The 20733-nt window shown below is 46.0% G+C and overlaps 1 long non-coding RNA gene across 2 annotated transcripts; it reads right to left on the reverse strand.

The window, feature by feature from the left end:
* Nucleotides 1–4027: 4027 nt before the first annotated feature.
* LOC145715941 (uncharacterized) lies at nucleotides 4028–19782 on the reverse strand. 2 transcript variants are annotated; one of them, XR_014138248.1, is made up of 3 exons: nucleotides 19581–19782; nucleotides 15853–15990; nucleotides 4028–7397 (listed from the first exon to the last, which is right to left on the reverse strand). It is a non-coding gene; the product is annotated as an uncharacterized LOC145715941 (long non-coding RNA). The 2 variants fall into 2 exon arrangements; XR_014138247.1 differs by lacking the exons at nucleotides 15853–15990; nucleotides 19581–19782 and adding an exon at nucleotides 15252–15803.
* Between the last annotated feature and the right edge of the window lie 951 nt (nucleotides 19783–20733).

Raw genomic sequence — 20733 nt, forward strand, 5'->3', positions numbered from 1 at the left:
CCACAGGTACTTACAAAAGGAAGTATATGCCAAGTGGGCCCTGAAAGTCTTGTAAAACCTTGGAAACTAGACAGGCACCACCACCTGCATCCCTTCTTCCACACTGACTTTCACTTGGTAATTGCATTTCATAACAACGGCTGGAAACCCAACTTCTCAGAGACAAGACGTCTTGGAGGGGAAGGGGGCACAGTCTACCGCTGAAGCGGTGAACAACCTTGACCTCGTCATTCCCACGGTGTCCCACAGGGGTCAACATCACCATGTTTCTCTCCACACTTAATGTCTGCCGCCATGCCCCCTGTGAGTTTGCTGTGGTGTCCCGGGCATCTCCACGTAGTTTGGAACTCATGGTTCTATTCTTCCTCCCCTTTTGAATCTGTTCTCTCACTTGCAAAACATAAGCATCTCCTTTAAGTGCCTAGCAACCACCTCTGCTAAACTTGGGGTTAAGCACACGCTAACATTTACCGCCAGGTTACGGCTCTGGCCTTCAGCGGCTGCCCTCAAGGAGTCGGGCATTCCCCACTCTGTCTTTTGTCTATGGTGAAGGCTGTAGGTGCCTGAAAGGCCCCAATGACTAGCCACCCCAAATATGTGCCCTGCTACGTATTAATATAAGAATAGTTTTTAACTGTATTTTTAACAATTAGATCAAGACGGAAAGCAGAATGGAAATAGGTATATATTTGATACCTTTCTCACTAATTTTTTAACCATTCCCAATCCCATCTTTATCTAATCCAGATTTTTCTATTCGATTATGTTTATTTCATTCACCCCAAATGCCTCTAGCTGTAGTGAAAAGTCCCTTGGATCATATAAATGGCCCTGACAGTAGTGTTTTGGGGCTTAAGCATAGCTTGAAAATAAAGCACCTTTTTTTTTTTAATCCGGGTCAACACCATCTCTTCATCATTAGGGTCACTGTCATCATCATAATATAAACTATTTATCCTGTTTGGCTGGTGTCCAGAGTTAGAATGATGAACTCCCTCTGTTTCCCCTTCCTAGTAAGGGGAGAGGGACCCATACATCTCTTATCTTCCCTTGTTGCTGGGAAGATTGTCTCTCCCTCTCTCTCTCTTTTTATGAAGATCTTCTAGGTTCTTTTATCTCTGGTTTACTACCAGCTACATACAGTTGGTACAACCTGCCTCTGGTATGAAGCTACTGTCCTGTAATGGAGACTATATTCCCTCACTAGGGACAAATCCAAGCTAATCAGAACATACTTTTTAAAATCTCCTTCATGGGGCACCTGGATGGCTCAGTCGGTTGGGCGTCTGCCATCGGCTCAGGTCATGATCCCAGGGTCCTGGGATCGAGCCCCGCATCGGGCTCCCTGCTCCGCGGGAAGCCTGCTTCTCCCTCTCCCACTCCCCCTGCTTGTGTTCCCTCTCTTGCTGTGTCTCTCTCTGTCAAATAAATAAATAAAATCTTTAAAAAAATAAAAATGAAACCACACAATTTTGGGTAGTGGCACAGAGGGGTTTCACGCTCCAGGACAGGTATTTGCTGCCAGAACACGAGAGAGCAGTGTCCCCCACTGATGCTCCCATTTCCCCAGCCTGATGTTGAATGTCCCCCTTCTTTCTTGCTGGAGCTTTTTTATAAACCAGGTGTCAACAAATATATTGGATTCTTTATACTTTAACCCGTGTCCCATTTTGAAAGGGTTGAAAGAGTTGGGCACATTATTCATTCAACTCTAGCTCCTTTCCGATGACCTCAGGGGGATTAGCAGGATACCTGCTGGGAGCAAGGTATCCCAGAAGCCACCTCACTCGCTGTGTTGAGAATCCAACTGGCACACAGCCTTCAGTGGGAAGGCTGATGAATGGTGCTCAGTAAAAATTAAAAGCCTTGGGAAAGTACAGGCCCCCGGGCCAGAACAAAGCCGCTGAATGATCGTTCCTTCTGGGAGCAAAGGTGGGAGCATTTTCTTGCCCTGCTCATGGGGGTAAAGTGAAGTCACAACTTCCTTGTAACCGTGACTCATTATCATCAGAGGGCCTTCCTGCTTTGGCAGGGCTAATTTCACGAGTGGTAAATGAAGGGTCTCTCCCAGTGAGCGCTGATGGAGGAACAAACAGAGAAAAAAGTACAACCGAACCCCTAACCGTGACCCGCATTGTGGAACAGGCGGGAGTTTTCTGAAGCAATGAGACCAGCCCACGCCCAGATCTCCCTCGGCCACGTTTTCTTCCTTCCTGACTCATCAGATTTCTCTGGGAAAGCCTGCGTGCGAGAAGGGATTAGGAAGCAGGCAAGGGAGCCACCTTTTCCGGCAGCGTGGGGCAGTTTGATTTCAGATGCTGCAAATCTTCGAGAACAGACTCGGCGCGCTAGCGTTCTCGGCTCGAGGCCAGCCGCATGGAGCACATCAGATGGTCGGGGCCGCCGGCAAGAGACCCGAAGGCTTTCCTGAGGGCCGCCTCTCTCCGGAAGTTAGAAGATGTCAGAACAGGTTTGCCTTCTTGAAACGTGCAAATGTCACCAGCCGGGAGTGGCAGATGCCAAGAGGCGTCTGAAAACAAACCTCCATCTGGTAATGGGTTAGGCTTCCTGGTACACAGATGAGAATAGTTTGAAACAAAGTGACGGAAGCATCAGTTTGGCTTTTCACATATTGTTACGGGCTCTGGGTCATTTCCTGCCTTTGGAATGTATTTCCTCTCCAGGTTCAACAAAACCTGCTGAATGACAAGAAAGAGGTTAGGGTTTTTCTTTTAGCCTGTGAACTTGTTTCTCTGCAAGGGGCTGCGTCTTCTCGGGCTCCTGCCTACTCACGCTGAGCCCGGGAGTAGTGAAGCTTCGGGAATAGAGTAAATTAGGGAAGGGAGCCATCTCCAGTTGAGTCAGATGAATCCTCTTGTTCCTCGAAAACCAAAAGGATTGGGAAGGGGTCAGATGATGCCTTCCGGAGGGGACCTCTCTACCCCCAGGACCCCAGGCAGGCACGCAGGCGAAGGGAGGAGGCCGAAACCACCTCCACACAGCCCCGCCCCGACCTCCTGGAGGCAGCCAGTGGGCCAGCTGGAGAGTGCGAACGTTACATTGGCTGCACGAGGGATGACCTGCAGTCTTATGTTACAGAAATTCATTTTCCACCTTGTGCCAAACAGCATTTCAGACAGCAACAACTGCCTTCCTGGCAGCATGTTTGTGCTCATTTGGGGCATTTTGAAGCTGATGTGAATCCTTCTTGCAAACTCTCTCTGCAGCCGCCAGGATGCCCTGAAGACCCGCTGCCATTCTGCGGTGCAGGGACCCTTGCAGAGGCCGAGGTGAAGCCTTCAGACTTCGAGCAGAGAACTTCCACTGCTGTTCCTCTGAGTCTGGAAAGGCCTGTCTCTCTGGAGGGTGATCCACGGTCACAAGTTCCTTCTGCAAAGCCAGCTCATGCAATCCTTGTCGGGAGGAAGCTCCGGAAGCCTGTTCACGTGTCCAGAGCCCATCCCTCTCTAGACGGAGAGGTCCGAGTTCACAGCCTTCAAGACATGGGTAGTTCTGACCCCAGCCGTGTCCATCTAGACACAGCTATCCTGTTAGTAAGTGCTCCGTCAATGCCAAGGAAGTGGCAGCTGGTGATCCGGGTATCCTGGTGCCCCCAGTGCCCAGAAACAAAACCCAAAACTCCCTCCCCTCCCCCGCTGCCTTGACAGGAGGCCCGGTGATTACTGTGGCTCCGGAGAGAATCAAGCTGACCTTGGCAAAGCAAGCTGTCTCATCGGGTGTCCACAGAAACGGTCTCCCGTGACCGTCACAGAAATGATTCCAACATTTAGGAAGTTCCAGGGGAAGGAAGGAAGTAGCTAGGGACGAAGTTGGCTCTGTAAATAAGCAGGGTCAGAAACACCTGTAGGCTATGATTTTTGAACCAACAAGACTTCCGCCTAAGGGCTCCAACCTTCCCCCACAAAAGAGCACTTGGGCAGATTCAGGCATTGTATTTCCGCGTAAGAGTGTGACCTGGGACTGGGACCTTTGTAAGCCACTGCCTTTCAACTTTAGAGGATCTGAGTGCACAGGTCTGGCAGGGGGCCAGGAATCTGTGTTTTTATCAAGCCCACCTTCTGATGCTGGTACAGGTGGTCTGTGGCCCACACTTTGGAACACTATGCTGAAAAGAATTGTGGGTCATTGTCACATTAGCATGGATTAACTGGTAATACAGGAAAGTGTTGCACAGGGATTGCAGGCCAGGCTTTGGCCCTCCGTGTGGCTGTGGGCAAGACAATTTAACACTCCAAGATCGAAGGCCTCTGGACCAGTTGGTGACCTCTAAAAATTGAGTTGGGGACTGGTTTCTTAATGATGGCCCACAATCCTGCGAAGTACTTAAGGGCTGGTCCAAAGGGTCATGGCGGCCAAGACTACTCCAGCGTGTCCTAAACAGCCAGTGAAGCTCTGCAGCGCAGAAAGCCCCAGAGGCCAAGGAAGACCTTCTTGCCCTGGGGCTGCAGTCCTGGTACCTGAGGTCTTGGGGTGCCAGAACCCAGCAATAGATACTTCCTTCTTTGCTCTCCGCCATTTCCAAATAGGGAAAAATGAGAGAGAGAAGGTTAAATTCATTCCATGCTTTGTGTGGGAGTGCTGACAACACTGACTCCATCTTCAGCCCTCTCTCTTGTTCATGCCCACACAAGACCTCCCTCCAGGCTACATGTTCGAGGCCCTGTGGAAACTAATGGATGCCCCTACCGGAATGTGGGAAAGCTCCTTCTCATCTTTCCTAAAGTTGTGCACAGAAGGCCCCGCTTCAAGTAACGAGCAGAGATGAGCAGCACACAGCAGGTCCCACTTTAGATAACTACCCCGTGACCTCACCACCATGCCCCTCGCTCCATAGAAGCTAGGGATTAAGGTCCAGACTGAGTGGAGAATAGCTGGGTGTGTCCTGCCCTGGGTGGTCTGTCCCTCCTCCCACCCGCCTCATCTCCCCGACTAAAACTCTCTGTAAATGGTATTCAGTGGCTTGCTTTGGTTCTTGGTCTGAAAGTGCCTTGTCAGACTGACCCTCCTTCACCTTCTAAGAATATCCATTTCCTTTTTAAATTCTCAAGTAACCCTAGTATTCTTAGTTCTGTTTTGAAATGAGAGAATTACAGATTAAAGGGGTTGACTAACTCTCCTAAATTCCCAAGATCACGAGGCCATTGAGTGCTTGGGATGAAATTTGAACTCATGTCTGTCCAGGTCCAAGTTCCCTGTTCTTTCCACAAAGGCACCCGTAGCTAGAAGTCATGCTGTGGCCACTCTGAAGGCATGGATGTTTTGAGACCCTCAAAATGCCCTCACCCTCCCTAACCTTTATCCACCCCTGTTATCAACTCTGTTTAAGAATCTCACTTTATTTTTTTTTTTTAAGATTTTATTTATTTGACAGAGAGAGAGAGAGAGAGAGCACAAACTGTGGGGAGGGGTGGAGGGAGAGGGAGAAGCAGACTCCCCGGTGAGCAAGGAGCCCGATGCGGGGCTCGATCCCAGGACCCTGGGATCATGACCTGAGCTGAAGGCAGACGCTTCACCCACTGAGCCACCCAGGCACCCCAAAAGTCTTACTTTATCTTTGATCTTTATTCCATCCCTGACCTCTAAACAATCTCTCAACCTTGCTTGTTTGTTATCCCCACAACATCTTTACCCCCAGGGTAAATATCACACCTTTCCTGGGCCCAGGAGGATTTTACCCCCAGGGTAAAATATCACACCTTTCCTGGGCCCAGGAGGATTTTTGGATCCACAATTACTCCCGTTACTGATTTGAAAACCAGTGGGTCCTAGAGAAGGCATGCTATTGCCAGAGGTTTCCATGGACTGAGGATCCTCCGATGCTTAACAGGCATTTGTGTACTTGTTGACGTAAGAGCCCTCCCTCCACCCCATCCCTCCCACCCCATCTCTTCTCAACTCAGGGCAGAGATGCACGAAACCTGGGTCAGCCAGCTCCCTGCTATAAAATAAATGGAGCCCCCTGAAACTTCAACGTTTTAATAATAGAGATTATTCCGGGATACTGGGCACCCCCTAGTGGGAGGAATGGAGAAAGAAGCCGGATTGTTTTGATGCTGTTCTCAGTCATCCATCCACCCCCAGCTTCCTGCCCCTCAGCCACCTTCGCCTTCCAGCCCTTCTCACTGTTCTCCGAATGATTCATTCTTCCCATGATGATCGGGCCTTTTGCCCCATAAAGCCCTCCCTGTCTTTACAGACATAACGAACTAAAATTAAGCAGAAGGCAACTCGGGCAGAACAGCAGGGAAAACTTCCTATTGGAAGAGCTCCTGAAACCCTGAAATCCCTTATAAGGCAAACTGATTAAGACCCAACAGCCCTGGGCAAAACAATAGAGAATATCTTGGAAAGATATTTTTGGAAATGAGGAGAGGGAAAGGCTAGTTTCCTGGTTTCAAGATATATGCTAATACCCACATCTGACACCCTCAGATTTCAGACTTATATTAATTCCCTGTGCTGTCTTACCCCTTCTAAGGTCAAGAGAACACCCAGCATTTACCTATTTTGGAATAAACAGAAGAAGCCCTGTCCCAGCAGAGGGGTAGCCTATCTGTGGACTGGGCACAACATACCACCGTGGGACATTCCAGTCATTTGGCACTATCACTTAACTCTTTAAAGACCGGGGCCGTAGCACCGCAAGACAGGGGATGAGCCCTATTACGTTGTAAACAACAAGCCATTTTCTGAATACCTACAATATACAAGCTCAGGCAGGCTGATTATAAGATCAGCCTTACGCATTTTTAAGATCTGCCCACCTCAACTTTAGTTCTTTCTCCAAGAAAGGGCCTTAATAAAAGACGGAGAGAGCTAACATATTTGAGCCCATGCACTTTCTTCTGAGCATATTCACCGTCCATATTTTAGCTTGATACCTGATCATTTCACTGGGCAGGGGTTCACCAGTCTCGTCCTGGGGCCCAATGCCTGTCCCCAGGGAACATTATAATTACAGAGCACCCCACCTCCATACGACTTTGGTTTCTATGGTCTGACTTGTTCCTGGATCAGAGCCATCAACTCATTAGTGCCCACTCAAGTTGACCTTCTCTGATAAGCTCCCTGAAAACTTGTTCAGAATGCTAGCAATTCCAGCGCAGGCTTTTCGGCTCTGTGGTTCCTGCCTCCTCTTGAGCCTCGTCCCTTGGACAGTCTAATCTGACAATCGCCGTCAGTGTCGGTCCCTTTCATCTTTTCAGTCATTTGATGATGTTCATCTCTCTGACAACCAAGAACTTTGGAAGACTCTCTCCCTCAGGCACTTCCATTTTTGGGTCCAGACTGGCAGCCTTTCAAACTCACCAGAGGCCTCGCAGAAGGCAATGCTGTGGAGGGTCAGAGGGCAAGCTGAACACAAGTTCATTGGACATCTGGGAGAAAGAAGAGAGGGGTCAAGGATGCTCCAGCTTGGTCAGCATCACAGGCCAACAGCAGAAGCTGCTGGGATTCCTTCCCGCCTAACTTGGGCTTGATGAAAAGCATTCTTTGGTCTGGAGACCTCTGGCCTCATTCTCAGTGGGACGCTCCAAGGGCAGAGCAGGGTTCTCAGCTGGTAGGAAGGACACACTGAGCTCCTTCCCCAGCCTGGGAGACACAAAAGCCATGGTGAGTTAGCTGAGCCACCTGGAGCCCCTCTGTCAGTGTGAGCTTTCCCGGACCGTGTAAGCTGGCCTTGACTTTGTAAGAAAGGGTAGCGATGTGTTTATGTGCTCAGATGAGAAAACATGAGGAGAGAACGAGGATTAGAAGGAATGAATATAAATGGTGGCTGCTTTGAAGGGGCTGGAGAGGATGTAATCCTGAGCAGAGACCCCAGCTCTGATGGAGATAAGGGGACTTCCACTACTTCTGTCTCTATTCTCCAAGAAATAAAAGCCAAATCATAAATCTAAAACCGGAAGGTGCGTTCACGTGGGGAGAGGGGGGAACAAGGTGTTGCGTTCCAAACAGATATTAGCGCCGCAAAAATGAACCCTTTTAATCTGCCAGTAGAAACGTGTCTTTTCGGAAAGTCACCATTGATTAAACACCAAAGAGAAGGTTACAAAAAGTTCTATTTCATGCAGATTAAGAAGCATTAATTCAGGCTGTCTCTAGTGAGTTGGATTTCTAGCACTGGATGCTTTCCAAGAAAAAGTGAAAGGGGAGCAACCAGAGCAGCTTTGGGAAATTCAGGTGCGTGTTTTGTCGGTAAAGGTGAGGAGCCACAAAACAGATCAAGGGCTGTGCAGCTGGAGGGATGCCCAGAGGGGATGGAGCCCCTGGGTCAGGCCTTTGGAGAACCAACATCAAGCCCCCAAAACAGTGCTCGTGGGCAGAAGGACAGGTGGGAGCTACCTGCCAGTGCCTACAGCAAGGCAGGTTTGCGTTATCTGCTAACATCCCTGAGGGAAGGGAGTTCTTTGCCAGCTGGAGAGCTCCCGGGAGAGACAGGGATTCAGCTCTTGGATGATGTCCAAAGAAACCAGGTGAGGCCTTGAACTCTGGCCAGCTAAGCGGGGTGTGTAACACCTAAGGAAGCTGGGTAGGAGTCATTAGGACTACACTCAGGCAGGGGAAACTGGGGTGTGGTGCGTCCAGGAAGGGTAGGTATGTGCATTCCAGAGCCCAGTTAATGTTTATGGGAGAAGCTTCAGCAAACATAGGATACAAGTCACTCTGGCTGTCCTCAAACCTCTTCTGCAGCTGAGTTTCTGACTCTTAAAGCTCAACATAAGCAAGTTCTCCATAAAGGCGCTAAGAGGTAGTAGTCATCAATGGGGGGAGATGCCGAACCCGTAGCAGAGAGCCAAGGATACAATGCAAGCCCTTTTGACTTGACGTAGGCAGCTGCGTTTCGGAATCGCAGCCCCGGACTTAAAGGCAGCACTCTGGGCCATCAACTGAGGTTTTCTTCTCCCACTTCTGAGAAGGCGAGAGACCACTCGACAGTGTCCTTTCTACCCTTTAGTTCCTTCTTGCCATTTCTCCCGATCATTTCCAGCGCTCTGCTGAGCCAGTTGTATCATCTCCCGACTCTGTATTCAGTTAGCATCACGGCAGCTTAGAGCCGGCCACGATGGCACTGTTTGTGCTAGGGAAATTGGCAAACCCTGCGAACTAGAGCTTTGTATTTATTTCTGGAGAGCCAGTTGTGAAACATTTACTAGCGCACCATGCCCGTCACTGGGAGTTTGTCCATGGGAGAGGGGGCAGTGAACTGAGTGTAGGAGACTAGGGAAAGGGGAGAGGCAGGGAGGGCGAAGCCTGGGTGGGGGGAGGGGCGCCTAGGAGGAAGTGGCAGATTGCCAAGATTGGTTTCGCCTCCCTCACAGATACACAACCCTGCCCCAAACACAAGCCTGCGATTCAGCATTTAACAGTTGTTCGGTGAGCACCTGCTCTGTGTTTACAACCACACGTAGACATTGTTTTCTGTTGATTTGGGGGGTGGTTTTATCGTCCCACTTGAACATTTTGTGAGGTTTATGGTGCAAAATAGCATAACGTAGGTATAGAATGTTTTTCCTAGTATGAATTTAAAGTGTTTCTCATAGATCCAATCCCACTTTTCCTCTTGCAACTCCCCCCACAACACACACACACACACTCACAATATCATGTGCTCCCCTGCTCCTCTATGTGCTTCCCATTGACCTTTGGATTCAACACCTTAACTCTTGTCAAAATCTCTCTGAACTGGATAATTATTACTCCCTCTAGAGGAGAATTCTTTAACTTTGATGTACATGCGAATCACCTGGGGAATCTTGTTAAATGCAGATTTGCTTTCAGTAGGTCTGGCTGGAGCTCCAAGAGTCGCCACTTCGAACAAGCTCAGGTGATTCCCAAGCTGCCGGTCAGCAGATCACAGCACTAGCAAGGCTCTAGACTGAAATGTTACTTCATTCTGCCCCCCACAACTCTCTCTCCCTTCCACCTCTTCTACTTTAAGAAATCCCATGTACATCTCTTGAAGCGACAGCCCCTCACAGGAGATTGGACCAAGAGTGGAAGCATAACCAAACAACCAAATCTATATGCCAGTATGGTTAAATTGTCTTTCAAGAATTTGTACTAGAGGGGCACGTGGGTGGCTCAGTTGGTTAAGCGGCCGACTCTTGATTTCAGCTCAGGTCATGATCTCAGGGTCCTGGGATGGAGCCTCAAGTGGGGCTCCATGCTCAGCGAGGAGTCTGCTTCAGGATTCTCTCTTTCCCTCTGTTCCTCCTGCCACTTTCTAGCACTATCTCTCTTTCACATAAATAAATAAACCTTAAAAAAAAAAAAAAGAATTTGTACTAGAATGCTGTCCCAGCCTGGGATCCCTGCAGAGCAGAACCACAGATAGAAGTTTGCATGCAATAATTTATTTGGGAATCTCAGAGAACAAGAATGCAAGACATGGGAAGTAAAAGAGGGAAGAAAAACTAGCACAAAGATGCGTTATTGAATTAACCATGGTGAAGGGCAACAGGTGCTCAGTCCTGTGGGAGCTGCTAATGGGCCTTCTGATAATGCATCTCAGTACTATCTCCATTTATCCAAACTTTCCTTCAGAAAGTATTGATTAAATGTTTGATAACCCTTTATTTTCCAGTTTTCAAGTGGTGACTTGGTTCCCTAGCATCCTCTAAAAGACACCAATGAATTTTATTTTCGTACAAGTATGAGCCATGGATTTAAATATATTTCATATACTTCAACCCCTTGCAGTTATTATTCTAAGTGGTGCTCAAATTATCCTATCTTTGGTCAAGGGGATATTGACTTATTCGTGTTGACTCCTGAGTCTTTTTGGTATAACCCCAGCAGTCTTTGATTGCTTCCTTCTTTTCTGGTGTAAGCTATTCTAGAGCAGCTGTATCCAATAGAACTTTCTGTGATGATGGAAATGTTCTGTATCTGTACTATATGATGCTGTAGCTACTAGCCACATGTAGCTATAAACACCTTAAATGTAGCTAATACAACTGAGGAACTGAATTTTAAATTTTATGTAATTTTGATTAATTTCATTTTAAATAGCCACATGTGTCTAATTGCCACTGGACAACACAATTCTAGAGTTTAACTATTTGAGTAACAATTGAAGAAAGCTAGGTACAGAGAAGCAGAAGGACTTGTCTGTGATCGAATTCAATCTTTTTTTAAGATTTTATTTATTTTTTTGAGAGAGAGAGAGTGCATGTGAGAGAGCACAAGCAGGGGAAAGGGCAGAGGGAGAGGGAGAAGCAGGCTCCCCGCTGAGCAGGACCCTGGGATCGTGACCTGAGCCGAAGGCAGACGCCCAACCAACTGAGCCATCAATCTTTATCATCAGAATACTGCAGGGACTCAGTGCATCTGAATAATCTGGGGAAACTTTGTAAAATATTGATTTCTGAGCTCCACCCCCAGATATTCTGATTCATTAGATATAAGGTGGAGCTTAGGAATCTGTTGTTTTATTATTGTTATTTTAAATTACCATGTGATTCTGATGAGCCGCTGGGTTCAGGAACCACTATTTTAAATTGCCAGATGCAATACTTATGTTACAGCTACAGTTCATTGAAAAATCATTCCAGTGAATCAGCTGTACATCTTTAACACTTTCTAGTCAGTTTTAGAACTTCTCAGAGGACCATACCACTCTGCTAGTTATATAATCAAGAGCTATAGGTTCTCACAGAGGCTTGCCTCTCTCTGCCTTCAACACAGGTCTTCTGGCCTTAGTCTGTTTAGACTACCATAACCTAAATCCCATAGACTTGGTGACTTGTAAACAATGGAAATCTATGTCTCACAGTTTTAGAGGCTGGGATGTCCAAGATCAAGGCATGAGCATATTCAGTGTCTAGTGAGAGTCTGCTTCTTATATGGCTGTCTTTTCATTAAGTTTTGTTTCTTTTCATTTTTGACTTGATTTTCAATTGAGGTGAAATTCACATAACATAAAACTAATCATTTTAAAGCAAACATTTCAGCGGCATTTTGAATCCTCTCTTATAAGAGCACAGAAGAACCCCAGTCTTTTATAATGGGCTGCAAGCAAACTTGCCCAACTTTGCCCCAGAGGGAGGCATGATCTTTAGGATAATAGTACAGCAAACTAACCTTCCCTCTGCTCCAGAGGGAAACGCTATCTCTATCTGCCAAGGCTGTTCAATATGAAAACATAGCCCCCAACAAAAGGCTGCCAATGTTTTTGCTTAAAGACATGCAGAAACATGAGAGCCCCATGGAGAATAGTCTCCCCACAGTGCACACCCCATGACACTATTCTTGGTCTATCCTCAGCATGGTGACCCCTTAGAACTTGAACCAAGACTAGAGTACTGATATAGAAACTCTTCCCTCCCAGCTGTGATGACTTTGGACTTCTGTGTCCCTTGGCAGGAGGTAATAATGCATCGTGGTTAGAAGAATAGTCTCTAGGGGCCCCTGGGTGGCTCAGTCGGGTAAGTGTGGGACTCTTGATTTCGGCTCAGGTCATGATCTCAGGATCGTGAGATGGAGCCCTACATGGAGCCTGCTTAAGATTCTCTCTCTCCTCTCCCTCTGTCCCTCCCCCCCAACCCCAGGCCCCACTCCACCCCACCCCACCCCCATGCTTACGCGCCTGCACACACTCTCTCTCTCTCTCTCTAAAAAAAAAGAAGAGCAATCTCTAAAGTCAGATTGTCTGGGTTCACATCTCAGCCATGCCACTTACTAGCTTTATGTCAGTGGGAAACTTAATTAACCCCTCTGTGCCTCAGTTTCCTCATCTATAAAATGGGAATACAATAACAGCTACCTCCAGGTTATTATAAAGATTACATGGAAAGTGTTCGGCACAAGTTACAAAGCACGTCCTCTGCAAACACTAGCCATTGCTGTTACCACTCTTTAATTGTTAATGTATTCTCGTGACTTTTCCTATCATGGTGGACCTACTTGTTCAGATGGAACCCCAACACAGCCTGGCTTCTTTGGGTTGAGTTAAAATTCCCAATCCTGGCCACCTGAGAGCCGGTTTGACACCCTGTTGGGTTTGCTCTATTCCACCAGTGGGCAAACTATCGCCTGAAAGCCAAATCCAGCCCGCCACCTGTTTTGTTTTGTTTTTAAATAAAGGGTTTTTTTTTTTTTGGCACACCACCACATACACTCATTTACATATTATCTCTGGCTGCTTTGGCGCTACAGCCCGAGTTGGAGAGTAAAGCCAAAAATATTTAGTATTTGGGCCTTTAAAGAAAAAGTTTGCCAATCCCTGCTCTGTTCTATTCAGACTGTATCCCATCCATGCAGCAATCGTGTGATGGGTTATCAATTACCAAGGAGACCAGGTAAGTGTGGAAATGAACCACTGCTGCCTCTTTTCATTGGAAAAGCAACTCCAGAGTACCGTTAGTAGAGAAGGCATCAATGTAAGCTTTTAAGAGTAGTGCTTTATGTAGTCCTTCTCTGAATTGGACTATTTACATAGCCCATCACTTGACTGATGTCATTCAACAAGCAAAACATTAATAAACTTTGTGTAAGATTATTAGCTTGAAAACAGAAGACAATTTCTAAAGGAAACATCCCTTTATTAAAAGCCTTTTATCAAAGAGTACTCTAAAAATAAATTAGCCTTTCAAATAAGAGTAAATATAGATAGAATGTATCACTTTCGTTTTCTCTACAAATATCTTTGACATGTTACTAACCACCTAATGAAGACAGACATTAGATGAATATTTATGATGGCCAGGGTTGATGAATATGATTCATGAACTATGCATTTAGTACTGGATTTCAGGACAGAGCCACGAGCTATGTTCAGTCATAATTGAATACACTTTGAATGACCGCTTACATTAGGCCCACGACAATGAGAAGGTCCATACCCACATAGAAGTTTCAACTTCTTTCGTGAAATAATATTTCAGGGCAGAGAGACAGAAAGTTCTTTGAGAAACACAGCTCTGACCAAAGAACACTGTTGCTTTTATTATGATCAGAGGTCAGGCTTCAACAACCTTCTGGAAGCAGCCCAGACCCAAAATTGCAAGAGTGAGTGGGGAGTATTTGGTAATTAGGGTTGTTTTTTGTTGTTGTTGTGAAGACAGTACAGTATTTTTTTTTTAAAGATTTTATTTATTTATTTGAGAGAGAGAATGAGATAGAGAGAGCATGAGAGGGGGGAGGGTCAGAGGGAGAAGCAGACTCCCCGCCAAGCGGGAAGCCCGACATGGGACTTGATCCCGGGACTCCAGGATCATGACCTGAGCTGAAGGCATTCGCTCAACCAACTGAGCCACCCAGGCGCCCCGACAGTACAGTATTTTTTAAATTTTAAAGAAAAATTCCCTTTATCCTTGTGCCTAAGACAGCTGTTTTCTTTTTTGTGTGTTCCATATAGACTCCGTCCAAATGCATACACATGTTCACAAACAGCTAACAGTCTGTGAGAGTTTGTCGTAACAGAAACAATGCTTTCACGCACAGAGGTTCACCCACAGGATGAGCATCGTGGAGGTATCAATAGTATTGTATGTTAGAGCTGCAGGCGCCTCTCAAACCTGACTGCATATTGGCCTCACTGAGAAGGTTTTTTTTTTTTATAAGATTTTATTTATTTATTTGACAGAGAGAGAGCACAAGCAGGGGGAGTGGCAGGCAGCGGGGGAGGGAGAAGCAGACTCCCTGAGGGGCAGGGAGCCCGATGTGGGACTCGATTCCAGAACCCTGGGATCATGACCTGAGCAGAAGGCAGATGCTTAACCAACTGAGCCACCCAGGCGCCCCGAGAGGGTTTCTTAAAATACTAACCTTCTGGTCCCACCTGCCAAACATCCTGATTTAATTAGCCTGAAGCGGGCTGCAGGGGTTGAGTCTTATCTGAAAGTTCCCCAGATTCTGCAAGTTCTAAAATGCAGCCAGGTTAGGAGCCATTCAGCTAGCTGGATGCCCTCATTTTACAGGTTAAATACTGAGGCCGAGAAATGCACTTCAAACCTGCTGCCCTTGCCCCAGCCAAAAGCTTCCGGGGGCCCCTGACATCATAGCAAATACACAGCCGGTCTGAAGACCTTCTGTGGAAAGGAAAATGCTCGGAGCTTTCCTTGATTGGGCTGATGTGGGCGTATGCCAGGGTTCTGAGAATAAGGATTCGGCCCTTTCAAAGCACAGAATAAAACCTTCTTGAAATATTCCAGGGCTAACTTCTGGAAATAGGAGATGTGTTATCATGCCTTAATTGGGGCTGTACTTTTGGCCAAGTTCGTACTTACTGTCCCAATGTCTGGGGTTGTGTTCCCTCAGCTATCCAGGTCCCAGTGTCATGGTCAATAGGATGGCCACGTTAGTAGAATTCCCCCGAGAGCAGGCTCCAAAGCTGAAGACTTGAGGTGCTCCCTCCTCTCGATTTTCCACTCCCTTTGGGAATTTCCTCTGGAGCCGAGATTAATCATTATGCAAATGTTACGTACTTTGAAAGTTGGAGAAAGGAAAGGAATTTTTTAAAGCACTTTTGTTATTATAGTTTAGGAGAGATCACAAACAGCTGTTGCTTTTGACCTGCACTCGAGTTCTACTGTGCGGTCTGTGTGATATCAAATTATATATATATATATTCTATTTAAATCTTCTTTAAGATGTATATGTACTGGGCGCCTGGGTGGCTCAGTTGGTTAAGCGACTGCCTTCGGCTCAGGTCATGATCCTGGAGTCCCTGGATCGAGTCCGCATCGGGCTCCCTGCTCGGCAGGGAGCCTGCTTCTGCCTCTGACCCTCCCCCCTCTCATGTGCTCTCTCTCTCTCATTCTCTCTGTCTCAAATAAATAAATAAAATCTTAAAAAAAAAAAAAAGATGTATATGTACTTTTGGGTTACCTGGGTGGCTCAGTCAGCTAGGCGTCTGCCTTCAGCTCAGGTCGTGATCCCAGCGTCCTGGTCAGTGGGGTGGGAATCTGCTTCTCCTTCTCCCTCTGCCTGCTGGTCCCCCTGCTTGTGCTCGATCTCTCTCTCTCTCTGTCAAATAAATGAGTAAAATCTTAAAAAAAAAAAAAAAAGATGTATATGCACTTTTGCCAAAACCTCTGGGTTCCCATAAATATCCAAATATATCGACCATCACCCAGCCTGTTTGCACTCCCTCCCAGACTTAAGGGCCATTCTGGGAAAAGACAGATTAAAACATTTCACCCTCGGAATGTGAGTTTGACTGAGATTTTATTTAGATTTTTTAAATAGCCTAAATGCCTGGGGTGATCTGAAAGGAAATGCTGCAGAGTCCTGTTGCCTAAGAAATAGGGCAAGTCTTGCTCACTCAGGCATAGCCTGAAGGGAAAAACAAAAGTCCTCACTCTTATCCTGAAGGTCAAAACTTCTTTGGCTTCTCCTGTCCTAGTCTCTTCCTCTGTGTCCTCAAGGGTTTCTAAACCATAAACTGCTATTTAATAATTTTTTATATTAAACTTTTCCTGTTCAAATGATGGCAGGGTTTCTCCCTCCTGTTCTGACCCATACTGATACCAGGCCCTTCTGAGACACTGAGTTCCCCAAGAGCACAGGACGGTCGGTGCTGCAGGGCTGGGATGAAGCAAGCAAAGCACATGGGTTCATGGAGTTGCAGGGTTGTTCGAGGGCAGGGGGGCACCTGAGGTTGGTACCTCCTTGCATGCGAAGCCCTAGGTCCTTTGCTTGCCTTACCCTAGTCCAGACCATGCCGTTCTGTTTTCTTTTTTAGAGTTCCGTGTAGCACATTCCAGAGAATTCATCTACTGAAACCCTCACCCCCAGTGTGATGGTATTTGGAGGTGGGGCCTTTGGGAGATAATTAGATTTGGATGACGACAAGAGGGTGGTGCTCTTATGATCTGATTAGTGCCCTTATAAGAAGAGGAAGGCAGGGGCGCCTGGGTGGCTCAGTTGGTTAAGCGACTGCCTTCGGCTCAGGTCATGATCCTGGAGTCCCAGGATCGAGTCCCAGGATCGAGTCCCAGGATCGAGTCCCAGGATCGAGTCCCGCATCGGGCTCCCTGCTCGGCGGGGAGTCTGCTTCTCCTTCTGAACCTCCTCCCTCTCATGCTCTCTGTCTCTCAAATAAATAAATAAAATCTTTAAAAAAAAAAAAAAAAAAAGAAGAGGAAGGCAGAGTGAGAACTCTCTCTCCCCTGTATTCACCCGGGAGAGGCCATGTGAGCACACAGAGAGGCCAGGAAGTGGACCTCACCAGGAAGTGAATCTGCAGGCACCTTGACCTTGGACTTGCCAGCCTCCAGAACTGAGAAATAAATGTCCGTTGTCTAAGCCACCCCATGATGATGTTTTGCTCTGGAAGCCAAAGCTAAGGCAGTGCCCACTCAGCATGTCCTGAAAGGCTGAATCACCTTCCGTGTCTCAGAACCGTCTCTCTAATGCAGCTTAAGAGTTGAGTCTCTAAGCAGTGTAGCATGGTATTCAAAAGCCAGACTTTTTAAAGTCTTGTAGACCCAGGTTCAACCTTAGCCCTACGGAGACCCTGTTCTAGTCACTCCTTATGCCTCGGTTTCCTTAGCTGTAAAATAAGTGAAATAATACCTACTCCATAGGGGTGTGGAAAGGATCGAGTAAGACTACACACAAAGGACTTAGCTCAGTGCCCTCAAATATTAGCTATACTGTTAATAGTAGGCTCCAGTCACTCCCCATTATATTAACTCCAAATTCCCCCTAGTCTGAGTCACCAAATGATGAAATAGAGCCAAAATCCAGTACGTGAGTAATTAGTCATTCAGAGAGGGTCTAAAGTCTCAAATTTGAAGGTCGCCTCTGTCTGTCCCAAGAGCCAAACAACAGCCAAAGTAAACAAGGTTTAGGAAGGAATGTAAAAAATATAGCAAAGGCATCGATCTCTTTTCCCATCAAAGAAGATTAGATTAGAATAAATATTCAATCTACTCTTTTTTGTTTCCATTTCAAAAAGTTGAAACTTTTTTCAAACCCCATTCGTTGAGAATGTTTAGTGCCCCTTTCAGGTTCCAGGAACTATGCTAGTTAGCAAAGATTTAAAAATAAGATATCCTCTTTGCTCTCAAGCCACTGAAGGTCTTGAGGTACAGAGATAAGCATGTAAACAAAGCAAAGGTTGTTTTGAGTGTTGCTTACTCTCACTGAGGTGGAGCTCACGGCTCGGCAGGAGGGAGTGGGCAGGGAGCTGGCGAGGTCAGAGAACCTTTCCCACAGGAGAAAAAGGTACTCTCCATGATCCATATTGCTACTGCCCTGAGGAAGTGGAAGGAGAAGCACGGAAGCTAATTCCTGTGATAGACATATTCTCGCCGTGGCCTGGCTGCAAAGGTTTACCATCTGGCTTGCACAATTCCTTCGTGTTTAACAGTTGCCTCTCGCAAGCTGGTAGAAACCAACTTCAGAACATCCCTGTGGAGGTGCTCTAAGCCACGAGTAAAATTGCTCTCAAACTGTATTGAGCGTAATTTAATTTCACCTTGATAATCCTGGAGAGTACTTCATGGCATTGTAGTTCCTGAGAGTCAACATGGGGAACATTAATTACTCTCGCACTGTGTCTGCAGAGTTGCTCATCAGCAGTGTCGTGGTAGATAGCTGCCTGCACCAAGGGGCTGACAAGGAAAAGACAGAACAGAATGTCTTGGAGGTTGTCAGTGGTATGGTTTTACTCCTTAAGGAGCTCTGGAAGGAATCCAGTAGAGGCTATCACCTTCCGTAGGTAAATTTATGACGGTATAAATAGTAATAACAGTGACAGAAATCATAATCATTTCCTTCCAATGGAATAAGGCTTTACAGTTTTCAAAGTGAATTGGACTTTCACCTTGAGGAAAATAGAACAGAGGCTTTATCTCCAGAAACAAATGGAGTGTATAAAATTCATTCTTTCTCGGCAGCCCCATGCTACTGACTTCTGCAGAGCATTCCAGTTGTATGTAGCCAGGGCTTGGGAAAGTTTCCTAGCTCTTGGGAAGGAAGTTAACTAAAACATATGACATCTCTGGCAAGAGTCACAATTTCACACAAAAACTTTCTTGCGATAACTTCACATATTGCTTCCCCTGGTGGGATCACCATCTCTAGGGAAGGCTTGGGTCTAAAATGACAACTCTGTTTAATAAAAGTGAGAGCTGAATGCTAAATCCAGCAGGTTTTATTTCTCACGAAGAAGTCTTCATCTTAAAATCACTTGTTATGGATGATGTTATGACAGAGGTAAGTCCTTCCAGATTTTTTTTCGTCTTGTTTGTAGAGCATAGAAGCATTTTTAAGCTTCTTGTGTGAAAAAAATAAGCAAATATGGTTACTACTCCTGCAAGTCAACAGTGTCTCCTGTAGATAAAATATTACAAAGTATTTGCTATTTACGTGAAATTGGAGGTGGGGGTGGCCACTGGAAAGAGCGTTGGCAGAGATTGGTGGTTGTAAGATTTCTTCCTGAATTAGACTGGTTATGGAAATCAGTGCTTTCAAATTTCAAAATGTGCTAGATATGGCAAATACATATATATGCCGTAAGGAAATAAAAGCCAGATAGGTATTTGCTATCCTAGCTAGTCGAGGAAAGTAAAACCATTTCAACATTAAGGGATGAGGTTACCACTTACGGATGTGGTGCATGCCCTTTATGGTCCCGTGTGTACAAGGGCCAGGCTCTGCACCGAAGAAGGTCTGAGGTCCGACTGCAAGGTGTGCATATAAAAGATTTTCAGGACACATTTGTTGATCATCACAGTGCTGAGATGGTATGAAAAAGGTTGGACAAACACCTACTGCAGGCAGCATATTCATTACCTATAGGAAGGGGAGAGTCAGAGCTAGCAGGGTGAAGGTCTACGTGTATGACGCTTCGGTCCCTTCCATGGCACTGAAGAGTGACAGGGGAGGCTGTTCAAGTCCTCTGACTGCCCCAGAGACTTTGAACTCTCAGAACGAATAATTTGCTGTGAGCTCAAAATACAAAACCAATAACCATTCCTGATTTCGCTACTGTATTGACTAATTATTTGACTATGTACAATTGACCAATTATCTACACCTTGTGGAGAATTTTAAGAAAATCTTTGCAGTGTATATTTTCATGAACTCAAAAGTTATTTTCTCCCCTCTATTGAAAGGCTGTGAGAACACAAATGTCTGCCTGTAACAATTTTAACTAACACTTTCCCACAAAGGAGCATGTTCAAGAACCTCTAAAAAGAGTCTAATGATCAGACGTCAAATATACGAGGTAGTAGGAGGAAGAAAGAGAGAGTATGGAGAAATAACAATCCACAGATAATCTGTAATCCAATCTCTTAAATTAGAACATTTAATTTCAACAGCTACCTCAAGAATTCCATAGCATATTCTTGCTCTTGGATAAAATCAGTGACAAAAAATGAGAGGGTCAAGCAATAGCAACAAAAAGATTAGGAGAAACAATGAGTTTGTAATATCCTCGAGCCAAAGGAGCACTAATACCTGAATAGTGAGAGGAACATGGCATGGGTTTGGGAATAAGGTATAAACCGATGTTGGAATCCGGGTTGTCCATTTATAATGTAATAACCTCGGGCAATTCACCTAATTCCTCTAGGCCTTAATTTCTTCATTTCTTAAATGGGATAATTATACCTAAGACGTAAGATTTTTGAAAAGATTTACACTCAAAGCTCAATTCTAATTATCATCCAACAGGCAGAAAAGTCTGCTGTGTGATTCTCTTTGAGGTTGTGAGTGAGTGGATATGGATTTCTCTGGCTGATCTGTGCCAGGTGA

Source organism: Leptonychotes weddellii, chromosome 10 (assembly GCF_054177405.1).
Source record: "Leptonychotes weddellii isolate Sample4059 chromosome 10, ASM5417740v2, whole genome shotgun sequence".
NCBI classification, from domain to species: Eukaryota; Metazoa; Chordata; class Mammalia; order Carnivora; family Phocidae; genus Leptonychotes; species Leptonychotes weddellii.